Raw genomic sequence first — 20,860 nt, 5'->3', positions numbered from 1 at the left:
ACTCCAGTCATTAGGCTTCTGTAGCCAGTGGTCCTATAACCACTTTTTAATAGCTATGTTTCCTATGGAAAAATGGATTTCATGTTCCTTGCAACTGAGCCGTTGGCGTTCAGTTCCATAAGCCAGCACATATTTACTCCTAATACATTTAGCAGACACATTATTGGATTGTAATCACCTGAAATCATTTTTGATGAACTTAGTCTGCCTCCCTTTGGCCAAGTAATCAGGTGTTTACTTACAGCAAAGTCACAGCAGGTAATTAGCTGACCAGGAGTTGAATCAACCATGTTGAAGTAGAGATAATCTGGAGATGACCAAGCCTCTTTCAAACCTCTTCTGTCCAGTGGTGGGGGAGATTCAGAAACATGACCTCAGGGAGAGTGACTTGATGAAGTGCTGTGACAAAAAATATGGAAGATTTCAGTCGGCAGTGGTGATGCACATCTTTAATTTCATTCTACACCCTATCTTTTGATACAGGGTCTCTGCCTGAACTTGGTGCTTATTGATTGGTTGAGGTGGCTGGTCAGGGATTTGCTTTCTCCCCTCCCATTAATACTAGCTAGGGTCACATATGTAAACAACCCCATCTGGCTTTTTTAATGTGGGTACTAGGGGGTCTGTATGGAAAGTGCTTTTCTCCACAGTGACTAGAGTGTTGATTTTGACACATGGTTTCTGTCCATGGCCACTTGACTTTGTTTCCAGGTCTATGGTGAGGTACAACATGGTGATAGAGGACGTGAGGTAGACAGAGCACAGTGGCTCACCTCTGGACAAGCAGGAGGCAGAGAGACAGGAAAGGGCTAGGCATTCAAAATGCTCTTCTAAGTGTGATTTTTTTTTTTTTACAACAAAACTTTACATCATAAAGCTCTACCTCTTAGCATTACAGTTGTTGGCCAAGCCTCTAGCACTTGAACCTTTGGGGTATATTTCAGACCCCAATCCTAATTTATATCCTGACCATGAGTCTGTAGCCTGAGTAATTCCCAGGGAGAACATTGCCTTCTTGGTGCCCATAGAAATGAAATCATGGTACTCTTGAAAACTAAGAATAAAAGACAAAGGAGGTAACAAGGCACAATTAAACTAAATACAATGTCCTTGTGAGTGAAGGTCCCAATGTGACTACAGCCCTGCATCACCTTAAAGAGATACACAGCACAAGAGATCCACCATCCATCTCACCATCCTTCCATCTGGCACCCTCTGTTCCAGCCACGTGATTGGACTCTGAAGTCCTCTGGTGTTGGGTTCTCAGCAGAGTGCATTTGCTTGTCAGTGGCATGTGAAGGGAGTGTTCCAAGTGATGCCAGGAGCAACCAGGGGAAGCACACTGGGAGCAGGAGGCACTTGAGTGGTGGCAGCATCTCTGTTCCAGGTAAAGGCTTCAATCAGAGTCCCCACGGGGATCAGAAATGTAAACTTCACTTCAGAGATATTCCTGACTACAGTATGGATGCTAGGCTATTTTGTTTAGAGCATGGGCTCATAGGCCCTAATAGTTACCCAATGATCAGGTAAGAGCTGCTCTGTAGCCCTGGGGGCAATCTGCTAAGACCAGAGCTACCTGCTAGACATTGAATAGCAGGGAGAGGTTACTTTTATTTTTTTATTCCAAGTCACCCCTTAGCCATTGTATATTTAAGAAGTCTTTTTTCTCTGGTGTCCTAATAGGTCTAAATACTGAGACGTGGAGAAAATGTTCTCTTGTCAATATCTCGTTTTTAAAATCTAGGAGGCACCTACTGAGCATTTGTTGAATGGATGAACAGATGAAGGGATGTAAGCCTATTACTGAAAGTTTGCTTATGGGTCAGTGATGTTTCATTCTCTTCTAAAATAATGTGAGTTGTCAGTTAAAAAAAAATCCCCCAATAAATGCTTATTGATTAGCTACTGTGTGACAGATTAGAGAATTTGCAATGACATCAGAATGGGTTGTCTTCTCTGAATTGTAATTGGGTGAAGGGACACTCCCCAGTTCCCTGCCTTCCCTGCATCAGGTTAGCAGTCCCCAGATTAGGGCCAGGTTGTGTTTTCAAAGGCTTTGTTGCTATATGTGGTTATTTCTCAGGTCTTCACCAATGTTCCTAGAGACTTTTCCTCTGTTTCACACTGTAGTCCAGCTAGTTCCTGTAAGGTCAGACAAGAACTGAAGAGATCACTCTGAACACACAAGGACAGGGGAGGGGGCATTCCTTAGTGGAGGTCTGGAGAGAGATTATTCCCAGAGCGGAGAGAAGGAATCAAAAATGCCCGAAATTCTGAGTACTTCCTAGAGATAGAAATGAAGAGTGAGTGGAGAAAAGACAAATTCGTTACGGGATATCCTGAATTTGGACTGCAGCAATAAAGATATCTAGAAATTAGAATAAGACCTTACAAATGAAGCAATCCCAGGAGGTACAGGTTTCTTACCTTAAAATTTTCAAACATTTTTTGATCTGTGTTCTAACTAAGTTTAAAATGCACCAATCCTGTTTTCTTTTATTTCCTGCTCTTCCCCTCTGCCTCCTTTCCCTTTTGTGAACCAATGAATTTAAGTGAATAGGAATGTATGAAGGGTGATTTTAAGAGTGTGGACAAGTAAGTGGTGGCCATTCCACTGAGGAAAATTCCATGACCTTCTTGAATATTCATCACTTGTTATTTCATTGTCTCCCCCTTTTAGTTACATATGTTTTATTTATAAAATATTAATCCTACTTCACAACTCAAGGTAAAGATACATGTGGAGTTTTAGATCCTGGAACTGTGACATCACTGGTGACCTCATTGCTATTGAATTTGCCTTTCATAGAACTGGAAACATCTCTGTTTGTGAATGGGAGGTTAATCCAGGACTTTGAATCATTCAGGTTGTTTTTGTTTCTCACCAAAGGACACAGCTATGTTCTTCACTGGGCACAAACCTATAATGGTATTCGTTCCCATTTGGATATGACAGATACCCTCTCAGGAATTAAACTCATTTCTGTGCTGTGTACCCGAGACTCAGATAGGCAAGCTGCCATCTATCTCTTCTAAATCTCACTTCCTGCTTCAGAGCAGGTGGCAGATAACCTCTATGTGAACTTTGCCTATGGATGTTTAGCTACAGCCCTCCAAGTAATACAGATTTATTCTGGTAATACACAGACAATTTTCAGATAATGTTGAGAGCAAACATTTTATTATCTATTCTTGTAAATTCCACATGGCTATGTTTTAATGGATATCCCTTTCCAACCTCAGACTTAAAACATGCATAGTTATAGAGATTTTTTTTGATGGTCTAGAACACTGAATTTTATTTATTCACTGACTAGAAAAACAAATAAACTTACATCAAGGGAGAGTTAAGGATGGAGGTTGTCTTTTGCCATCTCCCCAGTATTCATATTTAGGTGCCATTTGGATGTTAACATCACACAAGCCAGGCATAAAAATGGAAAAAAAATCTCACATTACTTTAAGACCCTTAATTATGTTCACCACAAAGGAAAAAAGGTTTCCAGTAATGATAATTGAAGGGTACCTTAACAATCAGACCAAGGACAAACAGTGCTGCTGAAAGGGCTTACAAGGCATCATCTCAGTAGAAGGTAAACTACATAAAATCGAGGTTGAAAACACTAGACAATGAAGTGGACTTCCTGACTACCAGGGTATTGGAAGGAGAGCCATTTAAATCTAAGACATAACTCTTCTCTTTCTGATACATTCCTATTTTGAGCCGGGCCTTAGAATTGATTCTGCACATGACATTGGTGGCTTGAGAGTCCTGAAGTCCCAAGGTTGGCATCCACATATGCTGACCCTTCAAGCACTGCTCCCATTCTAAGACTCAGTGATCTCATCCTTGGAAATAATAGAAGTGTGGAGGAAGTTCCATCTAACCTGTATATTTTTAGATTCTCTAAGCATGAAGGGGGTTAAAGGCTTTTGAATTTCTTTTCTGGCCATTCAGGCAAGAAAATAGGTCAAGAGCTTCATAAGACCAAGCAGATGAGTGGTTTATTTTGGTAGGACAGTTAGTTAACCCTTTCTCTTAAGAATACTTTAACATCTATTCTGTGAGGATCTGTCGGCCATGAAGATACTTCAAGATTCTGGGGTCTTAATGAATATCAGCAATTTAATAGTTCTTGCAAGAAAATTAAATGATAGAATCTTTCAAAATTTATTTCAAAGTGGTGGAGCTGGGCATCAGATCAATTTTGTCTTTTATTGGCAACTACCTGTGTCAAAATGTGAACTGGAAATGCTTCAGACATTCATTTGAATCCATTTCTATTCATTTGGTCTTTCCTGGTAAAGCAGCCATGTCACATGTCATCTGGATGACAGTATAGAGCTGATTTCAGCATGCCTGTGGCTCCCCTATTCTCCACCATCCCCAGATGTTAGTCCTTTCTGCTGTTCATCTTATGGAAAAGCCTGGGATCATTTTACTTGCTTGAGTTCAATCATTATGTAAAAAGGTAAATGTCTAGTCTATGAATTTCATGTCTTGTACAATATTAAAAAATTGCCCAAATTAAAAATTCTGGTGTCCACGCCATCATTGTAAAACAGGGATTAGGTGCTAATTCTTTCTTTCTTTCTTTCTTTTATTTTTTTTAAACAACACCCTGTTACAAAATGCTGTCTTCTTAGAATATCCTTTCCAGTGTAATAATGCAGTCAACACACAATAAGAAAAAACAAAACAAAAACAAAAACCAAAAAACAAAAAAAAACCAAACAAAAAAAAAAAAAAAAAAAAAAAAAAAAGGAAATGAGCCAAGAGCAAGTTGAAAAAGCTGCATTTCAGAGACCCATGTGTTGTTAAACAAAACAGAAAATGTGCAAAATACTTCAGTTATAAAGAGTTTGTAGGATATATAATTTTATTTTTCCTATGAGCCTTCTATGTCTGAACACATTCAAGATCAGTAAAGTCTTTACATGAAGCCTAATTCCAGAAATACAGCAAGGAGATGAGTGACAGGGGTCAGACACAGAGAGGTTTCACTGTTACCTGAATGAGGTCCATCATGACCAGAGACACTTAATTAGAAGGGACACGGGGAGAAGGCAACCTTAATGGCCCATTCCACTTCTCCCCTTACATAGATACCAGTGAAAACTGAGTGACAGCTCTGTGCCACAGTCTCCTTGTTATACGGTGAGTCTACCTCAGATGCTTTCCTCCTACATTGGGGATGTCAGAAATTTTCCTGTGGCCCAGATCATTGTTTTTGTAAGTCTGTTGTAGCTCAGAAAAAGAAAAGACATAGTTTAAAATATCCCCATGTGTGCATGGAGGGCAAGTGCCTTTATCCTGGAAGTAGAAAGCCTCTTATACATTGTCTAAGTAAAGCCTGTGTTACTGAAATAAGTCTCCCTGTGGGAAGCTACAGTTCTAGGGGAACCATCCCTATTGTTGTACTCATGGTTGGAACATTGCCAACTTGTGTTCTGGAAATCACTAAAGGAAGGAAGCACAACCCTAAAAGGAGAAGACAATGGATCCTTCTTTTTTACTTTTTAAAAATATATATTTTAGTCATTGACAACTTCATGCATGTACACAGTGCATTTGATCATATTCACTCCCATTACCTCACTTCTCCCCCTCCCCTCCATCTGGAACCTGGCTATTTCCCAACAGTTTTCCTTCCTAATTGGCCATCTTTTCTAAAATGACTAACTGAGTTTGATTAGGATTGGTTGTGAGTGTGTACAAGGGGGGTGTTTTTTTTATTAACATAAACATATTTATATTTTGTATGAAAGTGTCTCACATGTATGTAATTCAGGCTGGCCTTGAACTTGTGATCCTCCTGAATGCTGGGACTACAGGTATGCACCACCACACATGACTTAGAGTGGTGTTATTCACTGAGCCACCTACAAAGGAGAATTAGAAAATTGTTAGGAAGTGTTGCCACACTTAAATGTATGATTAGTATATAAAAAAGAAAATCAGATTAGTTGCTTTTGAGTATAAGTGTTAGGTTTGAACTTCAGTTCTGCATGTATGCTTGATTTAGTGTGATTTTTGTAGCTTTAGTTGTGTGTATGTATGTATATGCATGAATAGTGTGTGTGTGTGTGTATGTGTGTAAGGAGATGATATCATTGTATTTGGAGTTTATTATAGGGACTCAGTCAGTGAATATTAAAGGAGGATATTTGGTAACATTCTCTTTTGTCTAGTATTTTCTCACTAGAGACATTCATTAAAGAATGAGTTAAAATAGGGAAACATAAATTTACATATAATCTTATTCTTTCATAGCTATTGGTATTTTGGTGTGATTCCAGCAATCTAATTTATATATGTACATTTGCATGTGCTTTAGACAGATATCCACATGTATTTTGGTATTAAATTAAGTATTAATTTGGATGCCCTTTTCTCATTTTAGCTTTAATGATGTGGAATATACTATCACTTGATCAGTAGAGCACACTTACTAAGAAACTAGTTATTGAGGGCTGCCTGGCCTGAAGTCTCATGGAAGCCATTCTAGGTGACTTGACTTGGCTCAAGTGATTTCCACTTTCAGACCTCATGACTATTACCTATGAAATAAAGGGATCATCACAACATCTTCTTTGAGAAGGTTTCATGGCCAGTACAAGCTAAGTTCTCAATAAATGCTATTGATCATGTGAAAAAAAAAAAAAAAAACGTGTTTGCAATCTTGTACTGTCTGTGGAAAAAAACGCCACCAAACTTACTCACATGAAGTTCCAACCTCTCATGTAGTCCCACTGCATTCTCCCCAGCTGCTGCCCTGTGTGTCCTGTGCCCAGTCCTTTGGGACAACTGGCCATCCTTAGATTCATGCATGATTAGGTGTGCTGCGTCTTTGAGTATGCTTCTCTATCAGCCCTGAGAGTCCATCTCTAATTTCTCAACTTAGAAATATATACAGTTTTCCAGAACTTAAGCCAGACATCACCTCTTCTATTTGGCCTTGTCTGATAGCTAGTTAAATTTACTTACCCTCCCCTTATGTTATCACAGATTCTGTCATACTATCTTTGCTCTGTACATCCATTTATCTGTCTTTCTCTCCTCTGTCCCTTCCTCTTTCCCCAACCCTCCTTTCATCAACTATAATAGACAGTGATTAAGAACAAAGGCTGTGGAATTAGATTTTCTTAATTCACAATAAGCTTTTCAGATCAAAGCACCAAGATTTTTTTTTATGGTGCAACCCTAATTTCTTTGCCTCTGAACTAAGTAGACTACTTCTCACTAGAGATACAGAGTGACTGTGAAGGGTAAATGTATAAAGCATTTGCCACCTGCCTGCTTTGTACAAAGCCCTAAATAAATGTTACCTCCCAATCCATGTTTGCTCAGCACTTACTTTGTGGCTGGGTCTCTTTGGGTTGTACCGTGTATTTTAATGGTTTGTGATGGCCTGATGCTCTTCCTGGAGATCAGAGTTGTTGAGGAGAGAGACTTAAAAGAATTTCTCCATACCATGATTGAAATGCATATGAAACAGGGGCCAGCTAAAATATCATTTCTGTCAACATCTGGTACGCATGTTGCACAGTCTCTGCTGTGAAGCACTTTTAGCCCAAGAGGGCACACACCTGCTGGAGTGAGAAGTACGGCCAGTCGAAAGGACTCTGTTCTGCATCAGAACCACCTGCCTCCTTCTCCAGCTCACTTTTATGCTGCCTCCCCGGGCATCCTATGGTCAAAAGAAATCTCTGCATGACTTCAGCAATCGCCTTCTCTCCTACCCCAAAGCTGAAAAGTGATGCCAGTTACATAGTGATGCAGGAAAGGAGCCTGTGTGGAGGTGGAACGCTTTGTATCTTGTTAAAACCTACATTACATTCTTCTCATTAAGCAAGTGGTCCAATCTGATTAACACAATACATTTTCTTTTGCTGACAAGCACTGCCGGAGGCAAAGGTATCACTCAGGGAACCTTCCCTTCCTACACACACACACACACACACACACACACACACACGAAAAAAATAGAGATCTGTGCAATCATTATGGAATGAAAATAGCACTTAAGAATGTATTGTGAAAAATGACCAAGTAAGAGTTGCTGATTGTTTGTGGCCCTATAATGTAAGACAGATAAATTGGTGCCCAGAAGTTTTACATTTCAAAAGCCAGAGAACATACTGCATTTTTTTCCTGCTATGCTATTTTTGTAATTCCCCCTCTATTTTCCTTTAGAAAAGAGCAATTCTTCTGTGCTGAAGCAGTTCAATTAGGGCATTGTAAGTGTTGTCAGAATGGCTTTGGCATAGGTGCCCCGGAACAACTGGTATCCGATTGGAAAGGAACACAGCTTGCCTTTACCACCCTGGTGTGGACCTTGTGTTAATTAATTTGGAAAAGGATTGGACCATCTGTACCATTTTCAGCTTAGTCATCCAGGCAAGAGGATTAACAGCATGCTTTTCACCTTCCAGAGGTTTCTCTCATGTAGTTGGCAGCTCAGTACTCTTGCACCCTTGTCCCTTTCTTCTGGGCACATATATTTGATTATGCTATCTCTATTCTGGTTTAGGAAACAACACAGAATCTTTGAGTATGTGTTGGTCTCAATGTTCTTCTCTTCTTACTCCTTCCCATTCTCCTTCTTCAGTCTGGCCATGTAGACCAGGTTAATCTCAAATTTGCTGCATTGCCCATTCTGGCCTCCTACTTAGGGTCCTCCTGTTCCAGCTACCCATAGGCTACCTCATCCAGCAACCTCTTATTTCTAGTGAATGGATTATGCCAGAAATGGAATTGCATGATGTTTATGACTAGATCATAAGTCAATATAGATTTTATGGAAAGGAGCCTGGTCTTGCACATCTTTAATGCTAGCACTGGGAAAGCAGAGGCAGATGGATTTCTGTGAGTTTGAGGCCAGTCTGGTTTAAATAGCAAGATCCAGGTCAGTCAGAGCTTTATAATGAGACCTTAAAACAATTCTTATTTTTTTTTTAACAGAAAAGGTTACACAAATAGTGAATTTTCTTCTTGATGAATGAGTATTAAATCCAAATTTGACTATTGGTTGCCACCAAGATATGTGTGCCACTACTGCCCCCCGTAGGATTACCATATCATGCCGGTCACTGTTGTGTTTCATAAGCATTATAGTTAGTTAAGATTGTAGTTTGCTTGTTCCTTTGGAAGCTTGTGTGGCACCTTCTGGTACCACGAAAGCTAGTCTTTAGGAAGGGGATAGTCAGGTCAGTTCCAGATCAGGAAATTATGAGCCCCATGTCTGAACTGTATGATGTCTTCAGCAATAGGGACTTATCTTTCATCATTGTGGAGCAACCAAGGGTAATAGTAATAGTGTGTAATGTTTTGGGAAGTCTCTTGGACAGCCATCTTTTTTTCTTTTCCTTTTTAGTCAACTGAGTCCAAAATTAGTGAAGCCCAAATGGGTATGGGTTGAAGTATGGTCAACCTGCTTGGGTCCACAACCCTGAAGAATACTGACTTTCTCCTCCCTAGCTAGTAGCACCTCATCTAAGAGTGAGGCCTTATCTCCATTTGTGCTGTGATTTTGACTGGCTTGATCTTGTGAAGGTTTTGTATAGGCAGCCATAGCTGCAGTCTGTTTATCAGTGCAACAGCCATCAATATGTCTTAATCTCTTGCAAGTACTGATTGTCCCATGAGCAGGTATGTGGACCAGGTTAGTTTAAAGGGATTCAGTTCCTTGGTTTTACAGGTGAAAGACTGGAGAAACCTCTTTTCTGTTGCCTAGTCTCTAAATGAACAGCACGTAAGCCTTGTTCTACAAGCCACTCTGACACCCAAGGACTAAGGCTTGTCTAAGAAAATAACAAAGAAGAAGAAAGGGCAGATTAGGAGAGCAAGAAGGAGTGCATGAGCACTGGTGGTATCACTTGACTACCACTGTAGATCTGCTCCTAAGGTTGAATTGAGTACACTGTAATTATAAGAGGCTCTTGTGTAGCCTTTTATATATTCAGAGATTGTAAGTGCTTAACTTTACAGATTCTAACAAACTAAACACAGCTCTATAGCCAGTAATGAGACCAAGAAACTAATGTTTACAGCTCTCCCACTCCTTCCCCCTTTCTCATCTCTATTTTACGCTTCCCTAGAGGTAAATACTACCATATATATATATATATATATATATATATATATATATATATATTTTTTTTTTTAACAGCATTCAATATCTTAACTGTTTCTGAAAGGTTCCTATCTTGAAGGCTTGGTATCTAGAAAATGGCGGATCCTTTGGGATGCAAATGTATTGTAATGAAGTTAAATCATAGGCGGCTTGTGCATGTAGGGAATATTGAGACCCTGGATACTTTGTTTCTTTGCTTTCTGGCTACCATGAGTGAATAGCCTCTTTCTATCAGCTGCTCCCACTATAATGTACTGTGCTTCCACAGGCCCAAGGAGCAGAGTTGACCCACCATGGGCTTAAAGCTTCAGAAACTGTGAACCTGAGAACCAAAATAACTCTTACCTTCTATTTACTTGATTATGCCAGAAAGTTTGTCATAGAAATGCAAAGATGACAGCCCTACAGACTACAGCTAGGATATCTGAATCTTCTTCGAATCCCCCAAGACAACGCCCCTTACCAGCAGGAAGTAGCTTGGAAAGAACGATGCCCAAATTCCCAAATACTGTGTATAAATGTTTGTTTTCATTTAATTGGACTTTGTTATATAAAATTAAATAAAAAATTATATAAAAAATAAAAAAAAGAAATGCAAAGATGGCTACCATGATCATATATTAAGTTTCATCCTTTTGTGCACTGTCAAAACCCTTACTATATGTAGTTTTCGGCATTTGATTCTTTCATATTTCATCCTGCTGCCCTTATTTTATCTTATTATTACATGGAGTTAGGTTCTTTATTGTTGTATTATATCATTTTCAGTTGAATGACTATTAACATAATTCATTCCATTTCCATATAGTTTAGTCTATCATGATTAGAGATGTTATAAATATTCCTGAAGATGCCCTTTGATGAGCATAGTGTACACAGTTCTATTTGGTTTCTTGAGAATGAAATCCCTAGATCACAGGGAACATATATTGTACTGGATTAGATATTTTCAGAGTTGTTGTGCTGGGATGCTCCTTTGACACTGTATGACGATTTCAGGAGTAATATGAGTAGCTCAGGGGTATTACTGCTTACATGTTTAAGGTTCAAGGTCAAACTTTAGGACTGGAAAAAATTAAAATTAAATTCTATTTTACTTTCTTATTAGTACTAAATATTTTCCATTTTCTTCATTTTTAATTATTTAGAGAAGTGTTGCAAAACTGTATTGCATCTCCCAACTGACTCATATGGGTGAACTTTTAATCATGTTGACTGATATTTTTGTGAAGCATCCAAGTCTGTTGTTTATTTTCCTACTGGGCCACCTCTCTTTTTCTCACTTATTTTAAAGAGTTCTTTATACATTTTAGATGCATATCAATTTGAGGGTGAAATATAGCCTTGCCAACACATTTTTTAACATGAACTTGAGCTTAAGGACAAAACTTAAAGTTGTAGCTTTTAAAGAATGTTGTTTGGCTGAAATACTCAATTTGGATACCAAGGCATTGCCTACTTGCTGTTCCACCCTGAGGAATTCCTAGACAGTATCTTGAAAGAATGATGGGTAAGAGTTTGTCTAATTATCCAAAGCAGCCATTGTTATTCAGTGCAAGGTTGTCAGGCAGTATTTGGCTGGCTCTTACCCTCTTCTCTGATCATCAGGGGACTTAGAGAAGAGGAATATTTAATTTTCAAAGGGCTACAAGGCCAGATTCTCTTCATGATTTGTTTCCTCTACTTGTTTCTATTAATTTGTCTTTTTTTCTTTTTTTTTCTTCTTCTTCTTCTTTTTTTTTTTTTGATTTCAGTTATATTTGTTAATGTCCAAGTTTAACTCATATATATTTTTTCTGACATATGAATTTGAGGTCACTTTTCTGAAAATTCAGTTAAATTGCTTATGCTTGCCTGCAACTTTAAAATGTTGATGAAAGAACGCTACAAACATTCCACTATTTAAGCACAACTTTTCTTTCTTTCTTTTTTTAAATAGGTAAAGTGGCTCAAATAGGAATAAAACTCAAACACTAGACAGAAACCAAGAGTGAAAATGCTCATTTTGTCAGTCTCTTGCTCTCATCTTCATTGTCCAGCCCGGGACGGGCTGCTGGGATTGCAGGCCTTCGCCTCTCTTTCATGTATTTCAATGCCCTCAGTGTGCCAGTGTTAAATGGATTGCTGATGTGGATGGAGTCATTGTCTGAGGAGTCTAGGATAGGTGAGAGGTTCACTCAGTCTAAGAATGCTTAGCCTTACCTCAAACTGTCTTACTCAGATATTTTTGTCCTTCTGAACATATATCTAATTTCCACCTACAATTTTAAAGGTAGACAGTAAGTCAGCTGAAAAGACTGGTGGGGCACGGGGCTAAGGACTGCCACCACCCTTGGGCATGGCTCTGGTGAGTGAGTTGCTCAATGGTGGTGGGCAGGGACCATCTAGTGAGTCTTTCCAGGAAGGCCTTGCAGCACCTGAGGCATTTCTGGTATACCACTTCCAAGTCAGAATCATTGCCGTGATAGGGATCTTCAATAATGAGTTGTTTCTGTGGATCATAACTCCCAAGTAGCTCAATTTTAGCTTTGCAGTTTTTAACTTGATTACTTTTTCTATTCAAATCTCTCTGATTGCTTTCATCCATACAAAGTATATAATGGATTGTGGCAAAGTCTGCTCTTGTAATCTGCCGTGCACTGTGATTCTTGGTGATGCCATATTTTCTCATGCATTTCTACCCACAATAGTCAGGGGGTTCCCCACTTCATAAGTGGATGTAGCCGCACCGTTTGTCCTCTAATTATCTGAAACATTCGTCAGTTACCAATTTTCTGAAAACATTTCTGCAATGGGTGACCGGCAAATGTTACTGAGACACATGAACAGTACTGACTTGGACCCAACCACTGCCATTTTTCGGTACAGACCCTGGTGCCCAGAGACGGTGTAAGGACACGGCATATGCCTACCAAAAGTGTTCGGCTTGCAAACCTGCGCAGTCCAGTCCGCTCCCTACCTCATTTACCTTTTAAAGCAGACTAGACTCTATGCTTTGCCACTCATACTCCGGTGTTTACCAGGATCTCTGATCATTCCTAGATCAGTTCTTAACAGTTTTGCAAAAGCCCATGAAGAGGAACTCATGTGTCATTGGTCATAGCTGTAGAAAAACAGGCTCCAAGACTTTCCAGGGAATTGCTTAATCTCCTCTAAAACTTAAAATCTATCTCCACTTTATTATATTATCAGCAAGCTGTAAAGCACAATTCCTTAAACCTCTGGGGTGAAATGTCTTTTTCACTTTCCTGAAGTCTATCCTCACTTGTAGGCAGAACATGTCAATATGAACTTGAGCCTCTCTGTCTCCACTTAGCCTTGACATTATTCTACAATGGTAGAAGATTTCGTTATCCTCTTTTTTTTTCCCCCAAAAGGTAGCTACTAGACTGGGAGGGAATAATAATTGGTAAACCAGTGGAAATAGCATTTTAAAAAATAAACATGCATCAGTAGGTAAGACTGCACCCATCTAAGGATTATTAACACATTTGGCCTTATTGATATCATAAACACTCAATGGCTAAAAGATCAGATAACCACAAGGAGTTAAACAATTAAAATTTGTTCTTAGACACATTTGCAGTGCACGTCCATCACTCTCAACTCCCTTCTCATTGTCACCTCTGTCCATCCCATGCTTCTTCCTCTCCACAACTCCTTTCTCCCAGTTATGTCTATTTATTTTATTTTGTGACCCAGTGAGATGAATCAGGGTTCTCTATGTGATGATGGGTTTGAAGCTATTTATTGGAGCCTGGTGAGCTCAATAGTGTGTATACAACTAAAATCAATTTTACCTCTTCCAGAATCTATACTAGTAGATAGTTTACAGGTCAAGGGTAAAGCTCCATGAGCACTTCCCCCTTCCTTGACTGATTAGTGCTAAGGGCTGGTCTTGTGTGATCCCAGTGCAGGAAATTATAGTTTTTGTGAATTAATTTTAGCAATAGTTGCATCAAATCCATAGAATAGTATTTTGAAAGCCCTTTACTCAATCTTCTAGCTCTTAAACTCTTCCTACTCCTCTTCTGTGAAGTCTTCCTGGGCCTTAGAGAGGGTATAAACAACTTGTTTAGGGTTGGGGCTACAGCCATTGCTAATTATCTGAGTCTTGGGAGGCCATGCATCAGTCTGTATTCACCACTATTTATTGTAAGGAAAAGCTTCTTGGAAGCTGCTAAATTTGTCTATAGGGATAAGCATAGGAATTTGAAAGACAGTAGGCTACTATGTTACTCATTAGTAATAAGTTCTCTGTGGAGGCCTATTACCTACCTAGACATCAGTTGTTAGCTAGGCTCATTGCCATACATAATACATTCCACACACTTATGAAGTGGACCTCAAATCAATAAGAGAGCACATGGAACCCCAGAAGAATCAAGTCATCATTGCATAAGTGGATATATGTAAATATCCATGTGGTTTCTTTGTATTTCCTTTATTGTGGTTAAGTAATCCAGCAATCCCACATACTAATCTTTCCAATATCCCCATCTCTACCTGTATTTAAACCCTTTAATCCAAAATATTTCCCACTTTACTTTCTTTTTATCTATGATCTACTATACCTCCTCTCACAAGGTACTCCTCCTGTCTCTGCTCATGCTTCTTGGCTTCCACAGGTACTCTCTGTTAAAATAAGCTGGAGAATTGATGCTGGGATCTACATGTGAGAGCAAACATGTGGTGCTTGTCTTTCTGGATCTGGGTTTGCCTTACTTAGTGTAACTTTTTACTTTTCATCTATTTACCTGAACATTTAATATTTTCATTTTTTTAGTACACTTGATTAACTGGTCCATTGTGTTTAAGTATTGCATCCCCATTACCCATCAACTGAGGAACATATGGACTGCTTCCATTCCTTATCCATATGAACATGGCTGCAGTCGGCATGGATGATGAGGTAGCCCTATCATTAGGTATAGAGTCCTTTGGACATATAACCAGAAATGGGATAGCTGGGTCACATGGTAGATCTATTTATAATTTTCTTGAGAAACTTCCAGAATAGTTTCAAGAGTGGTTGTGCTAGATTATATATCTACCAACCATAAGGTTTCCCTGTTCCCTAACATTTTGTTGTTGTTGTTGTTGTGATGGCCATTCTGACTAGAATGAGATAATCGTGAAGTAGTTTTAATGTACATTTTTTTAGTGACTAATCATTTCAATGACCTTTTAAAGTGTTTTCTAGCAGGGTTATGGTGTTGCTCAACTTTAATCCCAGCATTTGGGAGGGAGAAACATGTGGATCTCTATGAGTTCTAGGCCACCCGGGTCTACAGAGCTAGTTCCTGGATAATCACTGGATAATCACGAGAGAAACCCTGTTACACATAGAGAAACCTTGTCTCAAAAAAAAAAAATGAATAAACAGGCAAGCAAGCAAACAAATAAATAAAATAAACTGTTTCCTAGCCATTTACACTTCTCCCTTTAAGAGTTTTTTGATCAGTTTTGTAATCTACTTTAAAATTGGAGTGCTTATGTTTTGGTGTTTAATTTTTTTGAGTTCTTTTTTAAAAATATATAAATTTATTATTTTTTATTAGTTTACATATCAATCACAGTTCCATCTCTCTCCCTCCCATGCTCCCCCAACCCCTTCCCATTCCCCCCACTCTACAGGGAGGATGATGCCTTCCAGGAGAGATCATCAAAATCTGTCAAGTCATTTGGAGTAGGGAGTAGGCCCTTCCTCCTGCCTCTAGGCTAAGGGAGTATCCCTCCATGGGGAATGTGCTCCCAATGTCCTTTTGTGCACCAGGGATACAACCTGGTTTCACTGTCAGAGGTCCCTTGGACTGCCCAGGCCTTCTAACTGAGACCCAATGGTTCATTGCTGGTTTCCCAGCTATCACTCTGGGGGCCCATGAGCTCCATTTGTTTAGGTCAGCTGTCTCTATGTGTTTCTGTAGTCAGGTCTTGACCCCATTTTCTTATCACTGCCCCCTCTCTGCAACTGGATTCCAGGAGTTCAGCTCAGTGTTTAGCTCTGGGTGTTTGCTTCTGTTTCCATCAGCTATTAGATGAGGACTCTATGATGGCATATAAGTTAGAGATCAATCTCTATCAGGGAAGGGCATTTAAGGTAGCCTTTCGCCATTGCTCAGATTGGTAGTTGGGGTCATCCTTGTAGGTCTCTGGACATTTCTCTAGAGTCAGTTTTCTCTTCAAACTTATAATGGCTCCCTCTATTATGGTATCTCTCTCTCTCTTCTCTCTCATCTATTTGTCTCCTGACTTTATATTCCTAGTCCTGCATGTTCTCCTCTCCCCTTCTCTTTCTCCTAACTCCCTCTCCACTCACTGCCCCACCACTCCCAATATGCTCAGGAGATCTTTTTCCTTTCCCCTTCTGTGAAGGACTTTGTATGAATCTCTTAGGTTCCTCCTTGTTTCTCTGGCGGTGTGAATTATAGGCTTGTGATCCTTTGTTCTGTGTCTAAAATCCATATATGAGTGAGTACATACCATGTTCCTCTTTTAAATGATCAGAAACTACAGGAACTTTTTTGAGGACTTTACATATCCATGTCACTAATCCTGGACTGGATATACAGCTGGCAAAGATTTTCTTCCATTCTGTGGGCCAACTCTTTACTCTGCTCACTGTTTCCTGTGCAGAAGCCATTCAATTCCATGAGTGTTACTTCCTGTGCTATGGGAGTCCTATTCAGAGAGTCATTTGCTATGCCTATATGTTGACATGCACACACTACTTTTCTTGCAACATCAGAGGATCAGATCTAAGGCTGTGGTCCTTGATCCACTTGGAGTTGAGTTGGATGGGAGATAGGGATCTAGTTTTATTCTTAACCATCTTGTTCCCCAGGTTTCCTAGTATGATTCCTTAGACACTGTTATTTCTTCATTGTATATTTTGGTCATGTTTTTTTGGTTCAAAATCAGGTAGCTATGTATTTGATTCCTCTATTCTATTTCATTGATCTAAATCTCTGCTTTTGTCCCAGTGTCATTCTGTTTTTATTACTATGGCTCTGTTGTATAATTTGAAATGAGTTTCATTGATAATCCTTGCCACATATATGTATATATGTATCTAAATTCAGGATTCCTTTGGCTGCCCTTGGTCTTTTGTGCTTCCTTATAAGTTCTAGGATCATTGTTTTTTTCTTATCTGTGAAGAATAACCCTGTGATTATTATTGCCATAGCCTTGATTCTGAAAATTGGTTTTGGTAGAATGGCTAGTTCCAAAGTATTAATTCTTCTAACCTGATCCATGAGTTGGAAGATCTTTCAATCTTCTAGTGTCTTTAATTTCTTTCTTCAGTGTCTTCAAATTTTAATTGTAGAAGTCTTCCATTTCCTTGATTATGTTTACTTTTAAGTGTGTGTGTGTGTGTGTGTGTGTGTGTGTGTGTGTGAGAGAGAGAGAGAGAGAGAGAGAGAGAGAGAGAGAGAGAGAGAGAGAGTCAATTAGTCTGGTTTCCTATCCTTAATTTTTTTTCTAGCATGCTTGCCATTGGATTTTAAGAAGGCTACTGATTTGTGTTTGTTAATTTTTATTGTGACACTCTTGTTAGTGTATTTTCAGCTCTAAGAGTTTTTGATGGATTCTATACTTGTTGATTTTGTGTATCAACTTGACACAAGCTAGAGTCATCAGAGAGGAAGGAGCCTTATTTGAGGAAACGCTGTAAGTCATTTTCTCCATTAGTGATCAATGTCATTCCTGAGCTGGTGATCCTGGCTTCTATATGAAAGAAGACTGAGAAAGCCTTGTGAAGCAAGCCAATAAGCAGCATCTATCCATGGCTTCTGCATCAGCTCCTATTTCCAGGATCTTGCCCTGTTTAAGTCCCTATCCCATCTTCCTTCAATAATGAACAGCAATGTTCATAAACCTTTTTTCCCAACTTGATTTTTGGTCATTGTGTTTCATCCCTTCATCCCAGCAACTGAAACTCTCACTGAGACAGAGTCTTTAAGTCTTATGATGGGAAATGTCATTCTATAAATATGTTTCTCATATTGGTTAATGAATAAAGCACTGTTGGCCAATAGGAAAGCACGATAGGCAGGACTAGGAGACAAGGAGGATTTGAGGAAGTAGTAGGGAGGAGTCAGAATGTAGAGACTGGAGAGAGCAGAGGCCAGCTCCACTCTCCGGTAAGATGAGACCTCGTGGAAATACTTAGATTAATAGAAATGGATTAATAATTAAGAGAGTGCTAGCTGATAAGAAACTAGTACGTGGCCAACAGCATTATATCAAATACAGCATTATTTGGGGCTGGCTTGGCGGTGGCTCCGGGCTGCCGGAAAATCTACTCTTACAGTCTTATATGTTTAGAGTCCTATCATCTACTCAAATGGATACTCTTTTTTTCCTATTTGTATTTTATTTCCTTGTCTTGTCTTATTGCTCTACCTAAGACCTAAAGCTCTATATTGAATTGGAATAGAAAGAGTAGATAATCTTGTCTTGTTGTAGTGAGATCTCTTTAAGTATTTCTTTTCAGGTGACGTTGGGTATAGATTTGTCCCACATAACCTTTATTTTTAGTTAAATTACCAGATTACTTAACATTTTTATGACTTATCTCCTTATGATTGTGAAATCAGCCATCTGACAGTGCACTGAAATTGGTTTTGTTTGTTTGCAACTGTTAAAAATTCTGATGAGTGAAAGAATACTTACAAATACACCAGAATTTAAGTACACATATAGGACTTCTCCAGATTTTAAAAATACCTTTTCACACTCAAGTCAATTTATGACAGCTGTGTTGAATGATGTGTAAACAGACACATCCCTCCACTGTTTATGCACAAACTATATGCAAGTGCCTTTTTTGACATTGCTAATTTTTAGAGGCAAAGTGGCTCTATAAAAACAAAATAGCTCAGGTAATAAGACAAAACCAAGTAAGTGTAGGAAATGAATATTAATTCCATCAGTCTGCTGCTATCTTTTATTATTATTATTTTTTGAGACAGGGTTTCTCTATATAGCCCATAATGTCTTCAAGCTCATGATCCTTCTGCTTCACTCTACCCCCCTCAAGCCCAGCTCTGAACTGGGATTACAGATATACTTTGATGCATTCTTACATCTAGCTTCTTGTCTATTTTGGATATTCAAATGTACTCTTTATCTGAGTTATAACTCATCCGGTGCTCAAAGGGTTTTCCAAGTAGAAGCCTGCTGTAGATGGGGCTATTGCCACCATAAAAGCCCAGGGCAGAAAGGTGTACGATGAGCAGAGGGCACCTTGCAGGAATACCACAGCTTGCCAGGCTGACCTCAACTACAGGTTTTCCCTACTTTATTATGTTCTGTTTTGTCCCACATTTGCTTGTTCCATTATTTTGTAATGAGGGCAAAGTGAGAGGTACAACTAACCTAAGAATGCTTAACTATGCCTAATACTGACTTATCAAAAAATTTTATTCTTTTAAAGACACAATTTCTATCTACAGTTATCTTTCATGTAAACTAGTGGGGTTAATGATCATCACCATCCTTGGACACAGGATTGGTGAGCAAATTGCTGGATGGTGGTAGGCAGCACTGGCTAGTAGGCTTTTCTAGGAAGACCCTGCAACACCTGAAGTACTGATTCTATACCAGCTCAAAGTCAGCCATTGATTTAATAGGGATCTTCAATAGTACATTGTCTCTGTGGGTCACAGATCACAAGTAGTTCCATTGTAGCTTTGTAATTTTTAACTTGATGGTCTTTTCTACTCAGATCTCTCAGATTACTTTCATCTGTACAGAGTATGCAATTGAATATGGCAAAGTCTTCTTTGGAAATCTGCTGTACAATGAACATGCTTCATGGAGTGCATGATTTCTAATGCAGCTTTGCTCTTGGTGGTAAAAAACAGTTCCATGTTTCACATGTGGATGTAGCTGTACCGTCTATCCTTCCATTATCTGAAACATATTCATCAGTTACCAGTTTTCTGAAAATTGGTTCTGCTGTGGGTGACCATAAGTACTCCTCAGATACATGCACAGCACTGACTTGGACTCAGCCACCTTTCTGAGCAGACACCAGCACCCTGTCACATATAACCTTTAATATGCTGAGACATATTCCATCCACACCTAGCTTCACCTTGACATGAAGGGATGTTGAACTCAGTTGAAGGCCACTTCTGTGTCTATTGAGGCAACCATATGATTTGTGTCTTTGAGCTCATTTATATGATATATTATGTTTATTGATTTAGGTATGTCAAACCATCCTTACATCTCTGTAATGAAGGCAACTTGACAAGAATTAATGATGGTTTGATGTAGTCTTTGATTTGACAGTACTTTCTTGTGAGTTTTTAGATCTGTATTAATCAGGGAGATTGGTTTATCAGTCTCTCGCTATAACTTTATAATATTGGCTGCACAAAGAAGTTTGGAAGCATTCCTTCATTTTCTATTTATCTGGAATAATTGAGAAGTATTTGTGTTATCTCTTGGAACATCTGGTAGAATTTTGCAGTTACTCTTTCTGGACCTGAACCATTCATTCTCATGACTAGCTACATTTATTCATGTCATTTATTTCATCTTATTTTAATTTGGGGATGTAACATGAATTTGAAATTAATGTTTCTTTTATATTTTTCAATTTATTGCAATACAGTTTTTCAAAGGGCATCTTTGTGATTTTCTGAAATCACAAAGTATCTGTTGGTTATAATATATCCCTTTCATCTGAATTTTATTAAATTTTTCTTTTT

At 38.9% G+C, this 20,860-nt stretch overlaps 1 pseudogene; it reads right to left on the bottom strand.

Moving 5' to 3' along the window:
- Positions 1–12,420: 12,420 nt before the first annotated feature.
- On the bottom strand, positions 12,421–12,992 carry LOC127214624 (low molecular weight phosphotyrosine protein phosphatase-like; annotated as a pseudogene).
- Positions 12,993–20,860: the final 7,868 nt, after the last annotated feature.

This window comes from Phodopus roborovskii, unplaced genomic scaffold (assembly GCF_943737965.1).
Source record: "Phodopus roborovskii unplaced genomic scaffold, PHOROB, whole genome shotgun sequence".
In the NCBI taxonomy this organism is placed as follows: domain Eukaryota; kingdom Metazoa; phylum Chordata; class Mammalia; order Rodentia; family Cricetidae; genus Phodopus; species Phodopus roborovskii.
The sequence above is the reverse complement of the archived record's forward strand: the minus strand, read 5'-3'. Positions and strand labels throughout refer to the sequence as shown.